Below are 20124 nucleotides of genomic sequence, written 5' to 3'. Positions count from 1 at the left end.
CTAGCTCACAAATATATTTTATACTTAATATACTTACCTTCAATTTTCACATTTTTATATGGGGAAGAACAGAGGTTATTTTCTGCTGGTGCCTTGCTATTTGATGAGAAAGGTACCTTTGGCTTCTTGATCATTGTCCTTTTTTTTTAGACCCTTACCTTCCTTCTTGGAGTCAATACTGTGTATTGGCTCCAAGGCAGAAGAGTGGTAAGGGCTAGGCAATGGGGGTCAAGTGACTTGCCCAGGGTCACACAGCTGGGAAGTGTCTGAGGCCAGATTTGAACCTAGGACGTCCCATCTCTAAGGCTGGTTCTCAATCCACTGAGCTACCCAGCTGCCCCTTCTGATCATTGTCCTTTAACCAATGAAGCATAGGGGTTTGTATAATTTTTGGAAAGCTACTAAGTATGAGAGCAGCAGTTTCTTTTTGCCCTTGAAAAACATATAGTGTTATGCTTTCTTGGAAAGTAATTCATTATATTGGAAAAGTTGAATGCCAAAATGTGATTTTTGTGTTTACAAAAATTAAGCCTATCTAAGATATATTTCATTTACTTTGAAATCCAATTATATGTGTTTGTGGGTATGGGTGTAGTTATTATGTAGTCCATAAGTAATTGTAGGGGGCATTGCTTCTCATTTATTGATTGATTAAAGTAGTATATAGGTGCAGCATTTGTGCCTTATCTCATGTGTTAAAAACCACTTAGAATGACTGTCTCTTTTTTCCTAAAGACTAGATGTTAAGTTGTTTTTCTCAAACTTTTGCTAAATTGTCTGATGAACTTATGTATCAGACCAGCAAACTGAGGAATAAGCCATTTTTAAGTAAAAAGCAGTCTTTACCATAGAGTGGGTTTGTTGGAACTTTTCTTGCATGGAGCCCAGATAAGATGGCTTAGTTGAAGAGCTATTGAAATGACCTTATTATAGGTATGGTGAAATCACTTTTTATAAGTCTATCCCATGGGTATAAATCTCATGAACAGCAATGTGTTTGACTTTTACATAGATAAGAAATAGCAAGCATTTTACAAATCTTGATGTTAAACCTACATGTTAAACCATTGTTTAACATGTAGGTTTAATTAAGTACTTAAATTAGCGAAAGACTGATGGTATTTTAAGCATGGCTCCTCTGAAGCTATGTCTGTAATTAATAACTGAATTTCTGAATAAATAACTTCTGTTTTATAGAATATTATGCAAAATGCAGTGGAACATCATTTATAATACCATAAAAGTGCTTATTCTGTCTCTTGACACATAGGAAGCATTTAATAAATACTTTTTTCATTCATTTTAGACCAACCATGTTTTCATAGTTAAAGGTCTATAGAAACATGAATGCTGGAGGTATCACAATGAAAATGTTTGTTTTTAATTATCAAGAGATTTCATCCTTTTTGTCACTATAATTCCTAAAAAAAGTACATTAATGTTTATATACTTTGAAAGATGGAGATACTTCTTAATTTGGTTTGATAGCTTTACTGTGAAATCTTTGTCTACTTTTAAGTCAGGATCAACTCTATGTATTTGAGGATGTTTTGAAAGCAAATAATATAGTCTAATTTTCCATGCTAACCATGTTAATATTTTTATGATTTCTGGATCTGTACATGTGAGGGAATCTGTATGATATGAGATGATTACTAATATTTGGAACCAGTTTTTATCCTTTATGGCCTTCTCAACATAAACTCCTACTTAAGAAAGTGTGGGATTTGGAGGCCTTGTTAGACTGTTAGTAAAGTAGAATAGTGGAAATGGTTGACAAATGTAAGTGGAACATAATTTTTAGGACTGACCTTTCAGGAAGAAAATTTTTAAATTGGTTAATAATTTAATTAAGTTTGAAGGATATCCCATCTGTTGACAACTGCTAATTATAATTATTTTGAAAGTTGTCATCCAGAGAGTAGATTTGTTTTGAGATTATGACTCAAATAGTGATTAGGAATACAAGTTCATGTGACCTATGAGGATTTTGTGATAGTTTTATCCTAGAGAGAGAATGTAGAGCAGAATGTTGAAAACCTTTTTTCCCTGGCACACTACTTTTGTGGATATGGATTTGTGAAAGCATTCAAGTTAGATACAAGACTAGAATAGAAAATATTGCCTGTTCTACTTTAATCTAAAGCTTTAGATGCTCAGTTTTTATTTCCTGGCTGAGGGATGAAGGTTGATAATGAAAGATGAAGTAGATAAGGAAAAACTTATTGTCCTATACTTTTTTGCTTTTTCCTACTGGTCAGAGTCCCTCATGGCTAGGGATATTTCTTTTACTTTGTAGTCAGCTGTATTAAATTTCTTTTTTTTTGTTTGTTTGTTTGTTTGTTACCAAATGATTTCTAAAATATTTAAGCTTTTTTTTTGCCAAACCCCAATTTTTTTACTTGGAAATTTTTCATCAGTGCTATTAAAGTTAGGCTGGATAAGAAGAAGCACTCCTTATGGTAAAATTTGGATTTATTCAACAAAGATTTATTATGTATTGGACTAGGTTTTTTTTATTCTAGGTTCTCTGGGAGAAATGATGAGTAAATAAGACTAGGTCTCTTTCCTGTGGCATTTGTAATCTGTTAGGGGGAAAGAATGCACACACAACTAGTAGAAAACAACATGACAAATGCATTAGAGATAGAAAATGCTATGTGAGGCTTTAGTGGGAGAAGAACACTACTGACTGTGATAGAAGTGTGTGTGATAGAGTGATAGAAGAAGTGTGATAGAGGAGGTGGCGTTTGAGTTGGATGTTAAAGGATATCTAAAGTCTTGCTTTGTTTCCTCAAGGCTTCTATATTAACTCCGGTTCTGGAAGTTATTGGGTAAAGGGGGTATTGGTACTGGACACTTATTTGGTGAAGAAGCAGGCTTTGAGTACTCAGCAAATAAATAATAACAATGACAGTAACAATAATGAAAGTTTTGTATCGCTTTAGGGTTTGCAAAGCAATTTTACAACTGTCTCTTTTTTATCCTCACAACAACTGTGAGATAGAGGAGCTATTATATCCTAGTTTTATGGATGAAAAAGTTGAGGTAGACAGAAGTTAAGTTGCTTCCTCCTGGGCTAGTAAGTGAGGGAGGGAAGAGTCAAACTCAGGTCTTCTTGACTCCCAAGCTATATATGCATTCAACATAAATAAGAGACACTGAACACAAGTAAGATGACCTGAAGATTCAAATGTTCTCTGTGTAATTTCTTCTTCTTTTTCCAGGTGAATGGAGGAGTATGGCATGGTGTAAAGAATGATGTAGTTGGAATCAAGAAGATCTATTTTTAATTCTAGCCAGGAGGCAGAGATGAGGAGGGATAGTGTTCCTGGAATAGGGGACAGCTAGTAAAATTCTTGGAGTTGGGACATGATGTGGTATGGATAAGGTATAGTAAGGAGGACAGTGGTACTGCAACTCAGAGTAGAGAGGACTAAAGTGTAAGAAGACTGGGAAGATAGGAAAGGGCTAGTTTATGAAGACCTCTGAATACCGAACAATATTGTCTCCAGATCAGACTTGTGTTTAGAAAGATCAATTTGACAATTGAGTAGAAGATGGATTGGATTGGAGAAGAGACTAGGCAGAGACATGGACAATAAATCCAAGGCTATCTTCTTCCCTTAATGAGTTATTAAAGTAGGACTTTTAGTGAGCTCATGTGTCAGGTTCAGTTTTTGAATCTTCAGCTCACCTCATTTGTATTCTGGGCCCTCTTCTCTTTAGTAACCATGGATTCAATTATCATCTTTGTGCAGATGATACTCTAATCTATATATCCTGGCCTTGTGCCTTCTCAGACCTCTAGGCTTGCATTATTGCTTGTTGGACATCTACAATGGGATAAAATGTCCCATAGTACACCCCAAACTCAGCAAGAACAAAACAGAATTTATTATCTCCTCTTTCCAGCCAACATCCCTTGAACAAAACCCCAAACTAGTCTCTTCATAATTTCTCCTCTTTCTGTCTTGGACCTCACCATTCTTCTAGACACCTAGGTTAACAAGCGTAACTTTTCACTCTCCCTCATCCCATATATTTTCAGTTTATATTATATTGTCAGTTCTCTGTGCACAGCATTTTCTTATCTGTTACCTTCTGTCCATTTATGTAAAATGCATTCTGATTTGCCACCTGGCCTGTTTATAGCAGTAGACTTCTAATTGGCTGCTTTGTGCCATCCCTCTCTTCTCCATCTATCACATAGCTGTCAAAATGGTATTCCTATGAAAAGCACAAATATGATTGTACTCCTCTGGCATGGAGATCCAGATTTTTATCTTTTGACAAAAGTCCTTTATGATATGACTACATCACTTTTCCAGCCTTCTTTACTATTGCCCTTTCTCTTATACTCTGTTTACTTATTTTACCCTTTAATTACTTGTTCCTTATGTACAATCTTCCATCTATCTTTGTGATATTCCCTGGCTGTGCCCCTTACCAGGATTTTCTCCCTCCTCACCTCTGCCTCCCAGAACCCCAAGTTTCTCTTTCAGAGCTCACTTTGATGGTTGCTGGATTATCTGCACCTTTAAATGACTTTATATGGGTTTTATGGTATAGCAGAATATTTGCTTCTGTATGGTTTCTCTGACAGAATGTAAATTCCTTGAGGGGAGGGCTGGGCTGTTTATTTTTTGTTTTTATATTTCTAGCACCTAGGAGAGGACTTGATTCTGGTTCATTGATTACATTTATTTGTTGCTTGATGCTGAGAGGTTGCTTCTTCACCAACCAGATTTTCTTCTCCCTATTTCTAACTATTTCCATATTAAGAATTATTCTAGAAGCTTAAGGGTTTTGAATGGCAGGACTTTATAAATAGGTATTTAATAACTTTGTTGAAGTGCATGTCAGGCAGATATCAAAGAGGGCTTAGAGAAAAGAATGGCAGATATATTTTCTTTTAAAGATTGATGAGTTTGAGCTTTGGAGTAAGCCCTCCCCAAAATATAGTAGTCCCAATTTCTTGAAATAGGTTTTTTATAGCACAAATTCAGACAAATGATATAGAAGGGTGGGGGTATACATTGTTCTGAAGGTAAATTTTAGTATTGTAATGACATAGAATGATGATATTTGGAATGGTTGAAAAAAAGTCAGCAGATCCTGGTAGTCCCCACCTGGGGGGGAGTGGGGGAATGATATGTTTTTTTTTTAAATTAAGTTTTTATTTTCAGGACACTGCAAGACAGGAAATTCCACATAGAAATAAGAACCCTATTGAGGATAGAAGTTGCATACAGTATATACACAGTTCAAACTGTTCAAGTATGCTTTAGTGCTACATTAAAAGTCACATTAAAAAAAAAAGATCTTAGTGGAGAGACAGTAAGACAAAATTATACCAAGAACAACAAGGCATACAAGACTTGAAGGTTTGACTGTAAAATCTAAAAGTTAAAGGTCCCAGGTGCGCCATCTTGAATCTGGAAAGTATGGCCATCAGAGGTAGATTCTGGTACAACATTTTGATCTTCCTCTGCAGAGAAATATTTTTCTATTAAGCTTGAAGAAGCCTTATATACCATTTCATTTTTATGGGACTAGAGTGCTTCAATTCTGTCTAGTCCTCTACATTCTTCAATTAGAATACACAGTTTTTCAGTTTCGTTTAATTTTTCAGCAGCCAGAAAAATATTTGAAGTTGCATCCAAAATAACCAGGACAATTTTGCTGTCTTTTGCAGATAAGAGGTTGATTAAGGGTTCCTGAATTCCATTTTGAACAAGTTATACAATCTGTTCAATTGTTCCACCACTGGTGTAGTTTGTGACAGCCCATACAGCTTCTTTCTGTGACTTAAAGTCTCCCTTTGACAGAATTCCAACCAAGTAGGGAACTAATCCGTGATTCACAACTGTATTTGGTCCTGATGGCCATCTGTGATGTTTGACATGGTCCATGCAGCCTCCTTCTGGATATTGGTTTTGGGGTGAGTAAGCAGGCTAGTAGGAAAGACAGCAAGAGCTCCTGAATCTATTACAATCTGAGTTTGTTCATCTGTCCCAGTGATAATGTTTCCTATAGCCTGTAGGGAAGGAGTCACAATTGGTAATTCACCAGATCCTAGAAGTTTCACTAACTGTGGGATAACTCCAGTTTTCACAACCACTTCAATCCTGTCATTTGAGCCATCTGTAAGGTAGGAAATGGCCTAACAGGTATCTGCCAGAACTTCTGGATCATCATGATGCAAAAGATGAACTATGGTAGGAAGAATTTGCTTGATAACTTCTATTGGGGGAGCAGGATTCTTGTTCTGACAAAGATTTGAAAGTGTCCAAGTAAGATGTCTTAAGTAACCACATGCTAATGATGATATATCAGGAACTGCAAGCAGAGCTAGAAGGGGATCTATTGCACCATATTTGATAACCAAGTCTCTATAGGCTTAACCATTACTTGCAATGTTTCCCAGAGCCCACACTGCCTGTTCACTGTTGTGAGCCTGGGGAGAGGCCAATAGGGCAATGAACTCAGGTATAGGTCCTCCCATCTACCACAGCCTTGGTTTGGTCTGATGTCTGAGAAGCAATGTTATAGTAAATGCCCAGGCAGATTAGAATTGACTAGGATTACAGTCTGTTCTACCCAAGAAGCCTACAAGCTTTGGAATCATACCAGCCTCAATTATTTGATCTATGGGAGGCTGTTTTTCCCTAGAAAGGAGTTTACTACCAGCTTGGGTAGCTTGAAGTTGAACTTCTAGATTATTACTATTTATGCCTTTGACAATTTCTTCAACAGACCAAAGTGCAGAGCCCTGGTTATTTCTGTTTTCTTGCAGAGGAGAAGTAGCATCATCAGGAAAAGTACTGACATTTCTTCTTTTCAGCATCTGGTCATCTTTCCAAACTTTCCTCAGTTCTACATTGACTTTAATACGCCAGCGCCTCATTTCAGTGTTGTCTTTCCCTTTGTTCTTAAACCTATTAAGGTGGGCAGCTGGTGAGTTAGCATTTTCATTGGTGGACATGGTTGTGTTCGACACTGGGAGAAAGGCAAGGAAGGAAGTTGCAGGAGGTCTCCGGGCCCCTGAAGGGTAAGGGGAGAAGGTTGCAGCTGCGTCACGGTTTGACTTACAGCAACCACTACAGCTCAGCCCCAAAAGCCGTGTGGGATGATATGTTTTTTGAAGGATGTGTGAGAACTATTTAGAAGACTGGTTGCCTCAGCTGTTGATTCACTGATGAGTTTTGTAATGAAACAAACTAACCAGGGAGTCATGAAGCTGTGTAGGTTTCATTCATTCTTGATGAAATAAGGGTGAATAGCACAGAAGAAAGCTGATATTAGACTTTCCCCCAGAAATAAAATTCGTGGCCAACTGTAGGGATTTGTACACTTCTATACCACCCTCTGTTATTTTATCTACTACATACACACTGTAATAATTCATATTCATAATGATGACCTTGAATCAGCAAGAAAAGGTTTAATTATGTTAACCATCATCTGTTTTAAGAGGGCAGCAAAACATATAACATTTAAGAAAGATTTGAATTAAAAAATAATTGTAAAAAAAATCTTTGCTAAGGCTCCATTGTATTTATTGTATTCTCCCCCTAATTATGTAAAAAAGGGGTTAACATTAATCCTGGCTCTCATTTCTGTTTTTATTTAAATAAAATTGCCATAAGTATAATTGAAGATATATGAGTAGGCTTTCTGTAGTAGTAAAGAGCTGGAAATAACATCTACTTTATTCCAGTGACTGGGATACAGCTAAACAAACTTCGGTATTTGAATGTAATATAATAGAATATTATAGCATCCTAAAGAAATAATTAGTCTGAAGATTAAAGAAACATGGCAAGATATTTATGAGCAGATGCAAAATGAAGGGAGAAGAAACCGGAACACAAAACATGCAGAATAAAACTAGGACTTTCCTCACTCCAAGTTTGGCCTTCCATCTACTATACCACCTACACTTTATTGTTGTAAGGATGAAATAAGATCATATATGGAGAAAATGCTTTTGAAAGATATAAAGCATCAAATGTAAGTTATTTTGAAGGGTATCTACTGATGATCTAAATTCTTTTTCTCATAGACCTGAAATTGCCATCATTATAGTCACTTCTTGGGACTTATACAGCCATTGCTCCCAAAGGCTGATAGTTAAATTGTATGTATTAGCAAAGACAGCTTTGTCTGATATGGATTAGTTTGGGTGATTGCTAGTTGCCTTGGGGAAAGGTGATTTGGGACAGGTAAGTTCAGAGAGGGGAACTTAGGAGAGAATTTGAGGGAATAATATATGGCAATAACCAAGGAGGGTGATCCAAGTTAATAGAGTCCCTAGTATTATGGAAAAAGAGATGAAGGAAAATGGGGAAGTTTAATTTTACCTATTTCACAGTTTTGCTAAGAATTGTTCTATGGTACTATTTTTAATCCTGATTTTGTACCTCTCTCTGTTTGGTACTGCTGGAATTAGGATGACAACAATAGCTAGTATTTATATAGTTCTTAGGTTTGCAAAGCACTTCATAAATATAATTTTATTTTAGCTTCACAGCAATTCTGGGAGGTAGATGATATCCCCATTCTACAGATGAAGAAATTGAGACAGAGAGAGGTTGTGACTTGTTATTAAGTGTCCAAGGCTAGATTTGAATTTCGGTCTTCTTGACTTCAGGTCCCATACTCCACTTACTCTGCCATGATAAATATTTAAGAATTCTCCTGACTCCAAGATCCTATATTGTTAAAATGGGAAGGGTAGACAGATTAGGATATAGTGGTTAAGTTGGAGCTAGTCCATATCCTGATGATAGAAATAATTTTATTTAATGCTCCCTTACAGATGGGGCATTATTAATTCAATTTTTATTTTCATGATTATTTTGCCCTTCCTACTAAAGTCCAAAAGCTTCAGACTATAGATAGATGAGAAGAAAAACAAAGGAGGTGCTGTTTCTTGGCATGTTGTTGCAGAATGTTGGTTGTATTATTTCTATGTGTCATGGTTTTTAAGAGTATATGTGGATATGATCTGTATTTGACATAGCAGCATAGATTCCTGGATGCAGAATCAGGAAAATGTGGATTCAGTGTGGATTCAGATCCTTCTTCAGATCCTTGTTTGCTCTGTGACTCTGGGCAAGTCACTTTACTCTCTTTAGGCCTTGTTTCCTCATCTGTAAGATGAAGGGTTTGGATTCAACCTGTAAGGATCCTTCCAGCTTCCAAATCCTTGCTCTTATGATCCTAATGAATGGAATGACAATCAGAAGTCTTGAATATAATACAGAGATCCCATGATCTTAATAAACCTGAAGTGGTTGATGAATGTTTTTCCTCTATAAAAAAACTTTAGGAAGAAAGATGACAAATTGAGTTTTAGAAATGTTGAATTTGAGATAGAGATATACAAAAGCTTGAGATATGGCACAGGGACAGGAGATGAAAATTTGGGAGTCATCTGCATAGAAATGATAATTTAACACATGGGAATGAATTCTTCTAGAGTGTGGTAAGAGAAGCTTAAGAATAAGCTTGAGGAATACTAACAATTTTGAGGTATAGAGAAAGATAGAGGAAGATGAACCAATGAAAAAAGCCACCCAGCAGTTGTTAAATGCTTACTGTATGCCAGGTACTCTCCTGGGTGTTAGGGAATACAAAAATAACTTACCTGTATAGAGGGGAACAACATATTCATTTGTGTGTATATGTATATTCTTATAAATATAGATAAGATTAATTGGTTGGTGGGGGCATTATGAGAGGCCTCATGTAGAAGGTGACATTTGAGTTAGATCTTGAAGGAGAAAATGAATTTTAAGAGATAAAGGTGAAGAGGAGGGTGCATTCTAGGGGCCAGAGATGAGAAATGTAGGGCTAGGAATGAGGAACAGTAAGAAGGCCAACTCAGCTGGAGCAAGGGGAGTGTGAAGGCAAGTAATGGACAGTAAGGCTGACAAAGGAGGTTGGGGTCAGGTTGTGAAGGGCTTGTATGCCAAACAGGAGTTTATATTGTAGGCTAGAGGCTTTAGGGAAGCCACCAGAATTAATTGAATAGGGAAAAGACCTGGACTGACCTGAGCTTGAGGAAAATCACCTTGTGGAAGATGGACTAGAGGCAAGATGTTCAGTAAGGAGGCTGTTGTAGTATTCTGGACAAGAGATAGTAAGGGGTCGAACTAGGACTGTAGCCATGTGAGTTTAGAGAAGGGGATAGATGCCAGGGATATTATAGGGGTGCAAATGATAAGTTTTGGCAACTAAATGACTATGTGAGATGAGGGAGAGTGAGGAGTTGAGGATAACATCAAGGTTACAAACCTGAGATTGTGGAAAAATAGTGGCACCTTTTACAGAAATAGAGAAGTCCAGTAGAGGAGTGTGTTTTTGGGGAAAGATAGGAGTCCAGCAGACACAGGAATCATTGACATAAGGAAAGGAAGAGAAAAGGCATTTATATAGTGTCAGGCACTGTGCTAAGAACATTTTACATTTATCTCATTTGATCTGCACAATAACAACACTATAAAGTAGGAGTGCTGCTATGATCCCCATTTTATAGTTGAGGAAACTGAGACAAACAGAGGTTAGTGACTTTTCCAGGGTTACATGGCCAGTAAATGTCTGATTTGGGATTTGAATTTAGGACCTCCTGACTCCAGGTCCAGTGGCATAGAAATAATTTAATCCCAGAGGAGTTTATGATGTTATCATGTGAAGGAGTGTACAGGAAAGATGATAAGGGGTGATGATGCTTTATTTTTTTTTTAAACCCTTTCTTTCCATCTTAGAATCAATACCATGTATTGGTTCCAAGGCAGAAGAATGGTAAGGGCTAGGCAATGGGGGTTTGACTTCCCCAGGGTGACACAGCTGGGAAGTGTCTTGAGGTCAGATTTGAACCCAGGACCTCCCATCTCTAGGCCTGGCTCTCAATATACTGAGCCACCCAGCTGCCCCCTATATTTAGTTTCTTATCCCACAGTTTTGCTATTTAAAATATAAGCCTAGTGTAAATTTAAAAACACCTTGAATCAGCCACACTTTTTGTGGTGGCAAAAAATTGGAAAATGAGGGGATGCCCTCCCATTGGGGAATGGCTGAATACATTATGGTATCTGATGTTGATAGAATACTATTGTGCCCAAAGGAATAGTGATCTGGAGGAATTCCATGTGAACTGGAACGACCTCCAGGAATTGATGCCGAGTGAGAGGAGCAGAACCAGGAAAACATTGTACACAGAGACTAATACACTGTGGTACAATCGAATGTAATGGACTTTTCTAGTAGTAGTAATGCAATGATCCAGGACAATTCTGAGGGACTTATGGGAAAGAACTCTATCCACATCCAGAGAAAGAACTGAGGGAATAGAAACACAGAAGAAAAACAACTGCTTGATCATGGGGATATGATTGGGGATGTAGACTCTAAATGAGTGCAGATATCAATAATATGGAAATAGGTCTTGATCAATGACACATATAAAACCCAGTGGAATTGTGTGTTGGCTATGGGAGGGAAAGAACATGATTCTTGTAACCATGGAAACATACTCTAAATTAACTAATTAACCCCCCCCCCACAATACCTTGAATCTTTTCTTCCTTCTTTTCCTTCCATCTTGGAATCAATACTGTGTATTGGTTCCAAGGCAGAAGAGTGGTAAGGGCTAGGCAATGGGGGTTAAGTGACTTGCCCAGGGTCACACAGCTGGGAAGTGTCTGAGGTCAGATTTGTATTTAGGACCTCTTGTCTCTAGCCTTGGCTTTCAATCCACTGAGCTACCCAGCTGCCCTTCCTTGAATCTTTCAAAGTTGAAAACAATACTGTCTTTAAGTTCAGCTATATGCATTATAGTTGCTTTATTATGTAAATTCTCAAATGCTCAATACTTTATTATAGAATCATAAATTTAGAGGGGGAATGGGCAATCAGAGAGGATTCAGGATTTTTTATCACTTTTTGTGTTATAGAAATTTTTGGCAGGATGATGCAAAGCCTATAAACTTCTTTTCAGAAGAATTTTTTTAATTACAAAATTTAAAAATCAATAATTGAAGGAAATGCTACATTTCAGTTAGAGATTAATAAAAATTATGATGTAATTTTTTTTCTACCATCCAAGTCCATGGATTCCCTCAAATTTATTGACATGTCTCAGGTTCAGAATTCCTAACCTAATTAATCTCCTTTATTTTTGTAGATGAGCTTAAGTGATTTGCCCAAGATCACAAAACTAATAAGGTGACATTTTGGAAGCCAGGAGCTATATTAATGGCATCACTTGAAGATCATTAATTTAAAATGCAAAGCAATAGTGAAGCTATTGGTTAGCTAAATTAATTAAACATTGGTTAGTCTTTGGTTGCTCTATAGATTGCTAAAATAAATCATTGAAAACATTTCATATTTGAAAAATTGAATGAATTTAAAAACTGAATCCACTTCTGTCACTAATTTTAAATTTTATTGAGCTATTGTGATTTAAATTTTTGAGAATTATCTGTGCCTCTTTCTGTGGGTGGATAAAGTTGTATGAAGTGACTAGCCTTTTGTTACCAGGACTTCCTTGGAACTTGAGAGTTGTGATGGTTTACATGACAGCGACAGAAATGGTTTACTTATTTTTTAGCATCATCTGTAATTATCTTAGAAGCCAACAACTGTGTACCAGCAAAATAAATTAAAGGATTATAATTTAGGCTGACTTCTTGGTTAAAATATATACCAGGTTAATAACTAAAGAATGATTTTTAGAATGGCTGATGCTCTTGGAGAAAGTAATGAAACTTAATTGAGTTCACTATAAATTTATGCCAGTTAACTTTGGTTGAGTACTTATTGCTACTTCTGTTGCTTTGCATTAATGTTATCATTGCTTAGAGAATTTCTTATAGCTACTATTCCAAACCCATGTCATTTTCCTTTAGTTTTAAGGCACAACCTTATTCTTCATTTTCACATTAAGGATCTTATTTCCTTCTTTACTGAAGACCATAGCTGTCAGCTTCCTCAACTATTTTCCTCTGCAACTCAGATCTCCTTTGTCTGATGTATTAGAATAAAAAATTCATTTTCTTTAGTTTTTTTATGGCTATCTTTTTTTCCCCTAAAATACAGTAATTTCTGAATATCCCCCTACCTTTTTGGAATTGTACCTTCTTCCCTGTAGCAATGAAAAACTTTAAAGAAAAACAAATGATCAGTTTGTTCATATGCAAAGTCCCCCATTTCTTTGCTGATGAAGCCTGGTTTTGGATTTTTTTTCTAGATTCATCATTGGCTTAAGTTAGTTCAGCTTTCTTTAAGTGATCTTTTAAGTGATCTTCATTGTATGTAGTAATTTTATATATTCATTTTTTATGGTTCAACTTTTTTTCACTTTGTATCAGTTCATACACATTTTCCCATATTTATCTGAATTCTTCATGTGAGTTTTTTCTTCCTGCACAATAATAATATACCGCTACAATCCCATACTATAGTTGTTCAGTCATTGCCTACTTTCTTCCTTTTTCAAGGCTAACTTCCTCTATTTGTACCCTGAATCCCACACCATCGAGATTCTAGCTCCATTAGTAATCGTCATCTCCCTTTCTCCTACCTGTAATCTCTCCCTGAACATAGATTCATTCTCTTTGAACTTTTTAATCTTTCCCTGAATATAGATTCCTTTCCTTTTATCTACAAGTCCTGAGTTTTCTCGGATTTCTGAGTTTTGATGAGCTTTACTCATCAGTAAAGAGGTCATTTTAACCTATGATAGCAGATAAGATTATCAGTTGAGAATGTAGAGAGATAAGAGGGACCACAGCTTCAAGAAAGAGTAGAGTCATGAAAATCCTGAGATGAGATAGCATTTAGGCAGAGGGGATGGTGAGTAGCAAATTTTGCATAGAGGTAAAAAAGGAATGAGTCTTGGGAAAAACATTAGCATTCGAATTTGGCAACTAAGACATCAGTAGCTACTGTGGAAAGAGCAGTTTCATTGGGGTGAGATCAGAAGCCAGACTTCAAGGGATTGAGAGGCGAGTGAGTAGTAGTCAAAATCTTTTGAAGTGAAAGAAACAACGAAAGGTAAAAGATGATAGCTTGAGGGGGTCAAATGAAGATTTTTTAAGGGAGAACTATGCATGTTTCTAGGCCACAGGAAAGGAAAGGAGAGGTATGAAGATGAGAAAGGTGATGGAGTGGGGAGTATGCTGGAGATGGGAGGTGATAGGATCAAGGCTACAGGTAGAGAAGCTGGATTTGGTGAGAAGGGTCACTTCTTTATCAGAAAGTTATAGAGTATGGGAGCAGTGGAGGGAAGTTCACTGTTTATGTCCTACTTTTTTCAGGCAGTGTAGAAAGTGTAGAGGTAGTGTATGAGCATTGAAGAGATGTTTCAAATGAGTAATTATGGGGAATTTGAAAGAGTAACAGTTTTGAGAAGAGTAAAAAGATTTGCCTGTAGAAGTGAAGTCCTAGCTAAGATAGCATAAATTTGTAGTGGACCCAGTCAGCATGGTTGTGTGATTTCTTCAAAACAATTTATCATATGTTGTTGGATTCTTGAATATTGCTGCATTGAGTTAAGATAGACTAAAAAAAAATGCATTGTGTGGTACCTGTGTGTTCTGTAGCCATGTGTGGTGAATTAGTCAGCAGGAAAGGTAATGACGCTGAACTGCCATCACTGTGGAACATCAGAATACAGTCTGCTTTTCACAGTTTATGGTGGGTGGTTGCTAAATATAGTTGGGAGGTTAACAGATGCAACCTGGACAAAAATTAAAGAGATAGTTGGATATGTAAAGTAGCTATGTTCCTGAGACCTGCGATTAAGTAGAATTGTATGATCTAAAAACAATAAAAATTTGAGTTTGTTGAAAAATTTATTTATAGAAGCAAGTTGGGACTTGAATGCCTTTTGGTTTTAGAAATTTCTCTTACATTCTTATCTTAGAAGTACAAATGATTACATTTAGAAAATGCAGATTTGTTGTATAAATGTGGCAAAATATAGTCTTCAGAATTAGCCATTTAAAACTGGCTTTAAGTCTTTTTCACAGAGAATTACAAGTTGTATCCTAACCATTCATTTAATTTAATTTCTTTTTTACTGATGTTTAAAAAAATACATCACTTATTTTCTAATGAACACTCAAACAGATTTCTCATATTCCCCTCATGCTCCCCAAGTTCAAAACTGCCTAACTACAGTGATCTTGGATTGATAATACTGTGTGGTTTGTTTTCTACTTTTGGAATTTACTATTTAAAAGAAACAAGGAAAAAATATATTTCAAATCTAATTATTTCAGAACAACATTGTTCATTGTATTTCACCTGAGTTAAGTTGCCTACATATTTATTCCCACTGGTAAAAATGTCATTCCTTTGACTTCTGTTTATATTGACAACACACACACACACACACACACACACACACACATATTAGAGAACATTGCTAGATGTATACACACACACACGCATACCTATGTTACCAATACATGTTACAAGTGTTTAATGTTTTTCAATACTATCCCAAAAGGTAAATTTGAAAGAGTAGAATTTTGGCTCTTTATCAAACTTGTATGTTAAACTATAGGTTAAGGTATATGTTTGATAGTCAGTAAAAAGATATATTATAGTTTTTGCCAAAGCTCAAATTCCTGAATGGATTGTGACTCCTTTAGATGGTCAGGCACTGGGCAAGATTGGGCATATTTTCTTCTTCCTGTTAAGAAATAGTCTGCAGATGTGGTTGATACCTCAGTGTCATGTGACAGCTAATAATTCCACTTTGGAGAATCAGAGTACTCTTTTTTTGAGTTAATATCTATTTGATCCAATGGTAGCACCTGAAATAAGGTATCATTAATTTGGCCATAAATGTTAATGTGGATTGAAGAACAAAATTAATTTACTCACCTGTCATATTATGCTTACTTCTAGTATAGAATTTCTGTCCTAAAGTTGCCTGCCTCTGTTATCACCAGCTTTTCTCACTTCCTGGCTGTAATCGAAACCTGGCTTTCCTATGATACCATCTCCTCCATCACTCTTGTCAGGATTAGCTGCTGCCCCCCCTTCCTCCACCTTGCTTGTAGAGGAAGGATTGCTAACTGCCGATCTGAGACAATCAGGAAGGAAAGAAGAGAGTGAATTATCTTAGAAGCCAAAGGAAGGGAAAACTATCCAAAAGGAGCACATGTCAAATGTTGTAGTCTAGGAATGTGACCTGAAAAAAGACCATTGGAGCTGGCAGTTTCTTTAAATCCTCTTCAAAATTATCAATGAACTGAGAATGAAAGCCAGATTACCTAGGGAACTGAGGAAATATAGGTGGTGAGAAGTAAAGGCATTAACTTTTTTCTTCCCAAGAAACATAAGAGAGGAAAAAAAACCCTTCAAATATTTATGATCATAGTATTTTAAGAGTTGGAAGGCTTTTGAGAAATCACCTAGTCTGATCCTCTTATTTTTCAAAATAAGGTCACTAAGTAAGCTGTAGAGTTGGTATTTGAACTATGGTCTTCTGGTTCCAACACATACACACTCTCTTTCTCTCTCTCTCTCTCTCTCTCTCTCTCTCTCTCACACACACACACACACACACACACACACACACACGTATATAACACCACACCACATGATGTACTTAAATTAGTAGACCACTAAATGAAATCTGACTTCTTTTGACTCAAATCAGCAGACATTTATTAAGTGTCTGAATGTACCATTGATAGACAAGGGTCATACAAATATAATGAATGAAAGAAACATCTCTATTCAAGAAGTGTTTATATTCTAATGAGGGGAATAGTGGAATAAATATTAAGAGAATAAATAAAAAATAAGCCCAAAGTAGTTAACTACAAGGTAATTTGAGAGAGAGGGTACTAGCAGTTGGAAATATCAGAAGAGATGTGCAGCTCATTTCTCATATAAAAAAAAATGAGCATCACAGGTCTAATAGTGTATGTATGATACACTAAGCTGAATTCCAAGAAATTTTGATTAACATTTAACTGTGTTTGTGGACAAATCACTTTTATCTTTCTGAACTTTAGTCTTTTTTTTTTTAAACCCTTCCCTTCCCTCTTGGAGTCAATACTGTGTGTTGGCTCCAAGGCAGAAGAGTGGTAAGGGCTAGGCAATGGGGGTCAAGTGACTTGCCCAGGGTCACACAGCTGGGAAGTGTCTGAGGCCAGATTTGAACCTAGGACCTCCCATCTCTAGGCCTGGCTCTCAATAACTTTAGTCTTTTAAGCTGTAAAACAGGGATAATAATGCCTATAATTATGCTATCTTCTTTGTCCGGTTGTTTTGAGGTGTTACTAGCAAGTTACTTATCTTCACAAAGTTAACTAGAAAATGGCAAAGTTAAAATAGAAGGTCTCTTCTAACTCTAAAATTATATTTAATGTAGTCTTCTATTATTGATTATTTAAAAGACCCATAAGAGGTAGAGGGATCAGATTTGTTTTTCTTGGCACCAGAGGACAGAACTAAGGGCAGTGTTTGGAAGTAGCAAAACGTCATATTTGACTGACTTTATACCTAAGTTCAATTCTTAGAGGAACATAAAAAATTATATAATTAAATAATATTAATGTTGCAGAGGACATTTTTTTTGTTTGTATTAAGTTAGAGGCTTATTTGCTTTTGAAGACACTTAAATGCCTATCCACTAAATTATCTATCAACCATACATACCCTTTGGCATATGCATATTGAGTATTGTATATATTTTACCCTCCTCAAACATTTCTACACCCTCTTCTCCATGTTCAGTAATGTTGGCATGGACATTCTTCCGTCCTTCTAATTGAAATTCTCTTCAAAGCCTCAAATCTGCTGCCATCTACTTTCAGATGACTATCCTAACTACTTCCCTTCCCTAGCTAGAAGACATTTCTCACCCTCTTTGGATCTCTCGTTGTTCAATCTTGTTCAGCTCTTTGTGACCCAGTGTCTATAGTATTTTCTTGGCAAAGATACTAGCATCTTATGCCATTTCCTTCTCCAATGGATTAAGGCAAACAGGTTAAGTGACTTGCCCAGGGACTGTCTGAGGGCAGATTTGAACTCAGGTCTTCCTGACTCTGGTCTGAGCACTCCAACCACTGAGATATCTAGCCTCTTTATTAATCTCTTAGGGATATCTATTTGAGTACTCTGTTTACTTAATTATTTCCTAGCATATATGAGAGTCATTTGTGTTTACATCTCTTCTAAGCTCTTTTTAGAGCAGAGGCTGTCTTCATCCTTGCGTCTCTCTTGATTCTTTTCACATAGGACATACTTCATGCACATGAATAGATAGAGGCTTTTGAAAAATGGAAGTGATGTTTTAGAACTACAGCTTTCCAGGATAATGAGAAATAAAGAAATTGATTTAATAGGTATTTTTGTATGTTTTAACCACTCCTCTAGTGTAGATTGAGCAAAATAGATCCTCAAGACACTAAATATAATTTAGTATGCTTATGTCAAGCTTTTTGAGCCCCTTTGACTATGCTTGAGGTTTTAACCTTCTTATAAGGGAGAAAATCAACTCTTTGGTTTCCAGAGTAACTAGAAAATGGTTACTACTTCATTCACCTTCATATAATACACAGGAAAGTAAAAATTTTTGAGTGTAAATTTTTTCAGAACTACTCATTTTTAGTCTCCTTGTTTGGTATGATTCATTCCTATGTGTATTTAGTCACAAAGAATGTTCAGCACAACTAGGTACAGGGATTTTTTTTTCCTCTAAAGGAACCCCGGATATTGTTCTGTTGATGCCAAAGTGTTATTGCCTTAATAATATTTCAACTTTTGGGGAAGTTTAGTTTTATTGAGTTCTGGGCTGTGTGGTAGTCAAAAGATATTTTAAGAACTGCAGCACAAAGACAGAAACCAATTTCAGAGATGTTGCTTATATTGTATAGATGTTCATTATTTGAAATTAGTTAACTTTATCTTTCTCCCACTCTCCTACTGCTTTGTTAAGGAATTGGATCCTGTTTAGAGGAAGAAAAAATATCATTCTTTCCCCATTACACAGCTTTATTGCCACCTAGCCAGTATGAATTTCTATCTCTATAACTAGCATGATAACTAACTAGTCTTCCTTGAGGAACAGAATGTGATTTATCCTTTTTGGGGGGGGGGCAGGAATGAAGAGATGAAATCAGTTGTTAAAATTTCATCATGTTTTAATAAAATCTTTTTCTACATAAATATAAAATTTCATGAGTTTGTATAGAATAAAATGTGTAGTTTTGGGTGATTTAATATTCCTACTATAACACCTTATTCTGGTGTGGAAATGATGCCAATTTCTTGAAGTTTCTAGCAGTGGAACATGAGTTCTGGCCAGTCTTACCAGGTTGGAGAGGTTCTGAGCCTCTCAGAACCTCTCCAATGTCTAACCTTGCTAAGAGAAATGATAGCTGACATTTGTGGTTTGGCTCTATCATATTACCATGGGTTATCTATCAAGTGTTTCAGGGCCTTATACACATTATTGAGCCTCACAAATGTGTAATTTAAGAATCACATGAAAGATCTGCTTTTTGCCCTGTTGGGAACTCTTTCTATACCTGGATGCTGATACAGTCAGTAAACATTTGTAAAACACCTACTCTGCACCAGGCACTGTGCTAAGTACAGATGATACAAAAAAAAGGCAAAGGATAGTTCCTGCCCTCAAGGAGATGACATTCAAACAAACATATACAAAGTGAGCCTTAGACAAGATAAATAGGAAACTGTTAACAGGAGAAAGGCACTAAAATTAAGGAGGATTGAGAAATAAGTAAGTCTTACTGCCTGGGTCTCAGAAAGGTTGATACTTGTGTGGGATCAGATGACTGGAATAAGAATCCAGGGCTTCCTTATTCTAAGTTCAGCATTCTCTTTGCTGGGTAGAGACAGATATTATTTCTCCATATTACAGATGAATAAACTGGGACACAGAGATTTTAAGCTTCTAAGGCTACACAGGTATTAAGTGGAACAGACAGGATCAGGAGGGTGCTTTTCCACTGTGCTATTCTAAATCAGATAAATTTGGAAAGGTTCTTCACCAAGTTAAAAAAACAAATAAACTCCATAAAGTAGAGCATATGGGTTCTTGTGTAAGTGTGAACACAGACA

At 36.3% G+C, this 20124-nt stretch overlaps 1 protein-coding gene and 1 pseudogene across 5 annotated transcripts in view; one reads left to right on the top strand and one right to left on the bottom strand.

The window, feature by feature from the left end:
* Positions 1-20124, top strand: part of PPP2R5E (protein phosphatase 2 regulatory subunit B'epsilon) — a 267308-nt gene that overhangs the window by 108768 nt on the left and 138416 nt on the right. The gene's annotated exons all lie outside the window — the stretch shown is intronic.
* LOC100022211 (importin subunit alpha-1-like) lies at positions 5213-7002 on the bottom strand (annotated as a pseudogene).

Source organism: Monodelphis domestica, chromosome 1 (assembly GCF_027887165.1).
Source record: "Monodelphis domestica isolate mMonDom1 chromosome 1, mMonDom1.pri, whole genome shotgun sequence".
Lineage (NCBI taxonomy): Eukaryota > Metazoa > Chordata > Mammalia > Didelphimorphia > Didelphidae > Monodelphis > Monodelphis domestica.
This window is presented reverse-complemented; position numbering and strand designations above follow the sequence as displayed.